At 42.8% G+C, this 3,828-nt stretch overlaps 1 non-coding gene across 1 annotated transcript; it reads right to left on the bottom strand.

Moving 5' to 3' along the window:
- Positions 1–397: 397 nt before the first annotated feature.
- LOC112753295 (small nucleolar RNA R71) lies at positions 398–505 on the bottom strand. The gene has a single exon (XR_003177688.1). It is a non-coding gene; the product is annotated as a small nucleolar RNA R71 (small nucleolar RNA).
- Positions 506–3,828: the final 3,323 nt, after the last annotated feature.

The following is a 3,828-nucleotide window of genomic DNA, read 5'->3' as shown; positions in this document are numbered from 1 at the left end:
CGAACCCAACAACAATGGTGGAGATGCAAGGAAGATGCTTGGTGACTTTATTACACCCTCTTCTAACTTCTATGGAAAAAGCATCTCACTTCCTGCAATTAGAGCAAACAACTTTGAGCTTGAGCCTCAATTAGTTTCTCTAATGTAGCAGAACTGCAAGTTTCATGGACTTCCAATGGAAGATCCTCATCAGTTTTTAGCTGAATTCTTGCAAATCTCTGACACTGTCAAGACCAATGGAGTTGATCCCGAGGTCTACAGGCTTATGATTTTCCCTTTTGCTGTAAGAGACAAAGCTAGAACATGGTTGGATTCACAACCTAAGGATAGCCTAAACTCTTGGGATAAGCTGGTCAGTGCTTTCCTGGCCAAATTCTTTCCACCTCAAAAGATGAGCAAGCTTAGAGTGGAAATCCAAACCTTCAGACAGAAGGTAGGAGAATCCCTCTATGAAGCTTGGGAAAGATACAAGCAACTGATCAAAAGGTGTCCTACTGACATGCTTCCAGAATGGAGCATCATAAGTATATTCTATGATGGTCTGTCTGAGTTATCAAAAATGTCATTGGACCATTCTGCAGGAGGATCTCTTCATCTGAAAATCCCTGCAGAAGCTTAGGAACTCATTGAAATGGTTACAAATAACCAGTTCATGTACACCTCTGAGAGGAATCCTGTGAACAATGGGACGCCTAAGAAGAAGGGAGTTCTTGAAATTGATACTCTGAATGCCATATTGGCTCAGAACAAAATATTGACTCAGCAAGTCAATATGATTTCTCAGAGTCTGAATGGATTGCAAGCTGTATCCAACAGTACTAAAGAGGCATCTTCTGAGGAAGACGCTTATGATCCTCAAAACCCTGCAATAGCAGAGGTGAATTACATGGGAGAACCCTATGGAAACACCTATAATCCTTCATGGAGAAATCATCCAAATTTCTCATGGAAGGATCAACAAAAGCCTAATCAAGGCTTCAATAATAATAATGGTGGAAGAAATAGGTTTAGCAATAGCAAGCCTTTTCCATCATCTTCTCAGCAACAGAGAGAGAATTCTCAACAGAGCCATTTTGGCCTGGCAACCATAGTCTCTGATCTATCCAAGACCACACTAAGTTTCATGAATGAAACAAGGTCCTCCATTAGAATTTTGGAGGCACAGGTGGGTCAGCTGAGTAAGAAGATTACTGAAACTCCTCCCAGTACTCTCTCAAGCAATACAGAAGAAAATCCCAAGAGATAGTGCAAGGCCATAACCATGATCAACATGGCCGAACCTAGAGAGACTGAGGAGGACGTGAGTCTCAGTGAGGAAAGCCTCATGGGACGCCCTCTGGACAGAAAGGAGTTTCCCTTTGAGGAACCAAAGGAATCTGAGGTTCATACTGAGACCATAGAGATTCCACTGAACTTCCTTCTGCCATTCATGAGCTCTGATGAATATTCTTCCTCTGAAGAGGATGAAGACATCACTGAAGAGCAAGTTGCTAAATATCTATGAGCAATCATGAAGCTGAATGCCAAGTTATTTGGTACTGAGACTTGGGAGGATGAACCCCCCCTTGTTCACCAATGAACTGAGTGCATTACTGAGGCAGACATTACCTCAGAAGAAACCGAATCCCGGAAAATTCTTCATACCTTGTACCACAGGCACCATGACCTTTGAGAAGGCTCTCTGTGACCTGGGGTCAGGGATAAACCTCATGCCCCTCTCTGTAATGGAGAAATTGGGAATCTTTGAGGTACAAGCTGCAACAATCTCACTATAGATGGCAGACAAATCAATGAAACAGGCCTATGGACTAGTAGAGAACGTGCTAGTAAAGGTTGAAGGCCTTTACATCCCTACTGATTTCATAATTCTAAACACTGAGAAGGATGAGGATGAATCCATCATCCTTGGCAGACCCTTCCTAGCCACAGCAAAAGCTGTGATTGATGTTGACAGAGGAGAGTTGGTCCTTCAGTTGAAAGAGGACTACCTTGTATTCAAGACTCAAGGTTCTCCTTCTGTAACCATGGAGAGGAAGCATGAAAAGCTTCTCTAAAAACAGAGTCAAACAAAACCCCCACATTCAAACTTTAAGTTTGGTGTTGGGAGGCCACAACCAAACTCTAAGTTTGGTGTTGAGAGGCCACAACCAAACTCTAAGTTTGGTGTTGAGAGGCCCCAACCCTGCTCTGATTATCTGTGAGGCTCCATGAGAGCTCACTGTCAAGCTATTGACATTAAAGAAATGTTTATTAGGAGGCAACCCAATGTTATTTAATTATATCTATCTATTTTCCATTGTTATTTTATGTTTTCTTGAGGTTGATGATCATGTGAAGTCACAAAAATAACTGAAAAATCAAAAACAGAATGAAAAACAGCATTAAAAATAGCACACCCTGGAGGAAGAGCTTACTGGCGTCTAAACGCCAGTAAGAGTAGCAGAATGGGCGTTAAACGCCCAGTCTGATACTATTCTGGGCATTTAATGCAAGAAACAGGCACTAGACTGGCGTTTAACGCCAGAACAGAGCATCTACTTGGCGTTTAACACCAAGAATGGGAGAAAAGGTGGCGTTAAATGCCAGAAACAAGCAGCAACCTGGCGTTTAATGCCAGAAGTGCACTCTAAGGGCATTTTGCATGCCTAAATAGAGCAGGGATGTTAAGTCCTTGACCCCTCAGGATCTGTGGACCCCACAGGATCCCCACCTACCCCACCTCTTCTTCTCTCCTCTTCACACCCTTTCATAACACTCTTCCCCAAATACCCTTCACCAATCACCTCCATATCTCTTCCCCAAATACTCTTCACCACTCACATCCATACACTCTTCCACTTCATCTCCTCCATTTTCTTCTTCTTCTACTACTATTTTCCTTCTTCTTTTGCTTAAGGACGAGCAAACCTTTTAAGTTTGGTGTGGTAGAAGCATTGCTTTTTGTTTTTCCATAACCATTAATGGCACCTAAGGCCAAAGAAACCTCAAGAACGAGGGAAGGGAAGGCAATTGCTTCCACCTCTGAGTCATGGAAGATGGAGAGATTCATCTCAAAGGTCCATCAAGACCACTTCTATTAAGTTGTGGCCAAGAAAAAGGTGATCCCTGAGGTCCCTTTTAAGCTCAAAAAGGGCGAATATCCAGAGATCCGACAAGAGATTAGAAGAAGAGGATGGGAAGTACTCTCCAATCCTATTCAACAAGTCGGAATCTTAATGGTTCAAGAGTTCTATGCAAACGCATGGATCACTAGGAACCATGATCAAAGTATGAACCCAAATCCAAAGAATTGGCTTACTATGGTTTGGGGGAAATACTTAGATTTCAGTCCGAAAAATGTAAGGTTGGCGTTCAACTTGCCATTGATGCAAGAAAATGCACGTCCCTACACTAGAAAGGTCAACTTTGATCAAAGGTTGGACTAAGTCATCATGGACATATGTGTGGAAGGAGCTCAATGGAAAGTTGACTCAAGAGGCAAGCCGGTTCAATTGAGAAGACCGAACCTTAAGCCTGTGGCTAGAGGATGGTTGGAGTTCATCCAACGCTCTATCATTCCTACTAGCAACCGATCCGAAGTAACTGTGGATCGGGCCATCATGATCTATAGTATCATGATTGGGGAGGAAGTAAAAGTTCATGAGATTATACCTCAAGAACTCTACAAGGTGGCTGACAAATCCTCCACTTTGGCAAGGTTAGCCTTTCCTTACCTCATTTGTCACCTCTGCAATTCAGCTGGAATTGACATAGAGGAAGACATCCTCATTGATGATGATAAGCCCATCACTAAGAAAAAGATGGAGCAAACAAGAGAGCCCACTCATG

The sequence above is a fragment of the Arachis hypogaea genome, chromosome 15 (assembly GCF_003086295.3).
Source record: "Arachis hypogaea cultivar Tifrunner chromosome 15, arahy.Tifrunner.gnm2.J5K5, whole genome shotgun sequence".
Classification (NCBI taxonomy): Eukaryota; Viridiplantae; Streptophyta; class Magnoliopsida; order Fabales; family Fabaceae; genus Arachis; species Arachis hypogaea.
Note: the sequence above shows the minus strand (reverse complement) of the source record. Positions and strands in the feature narration are given on the sequence as shown.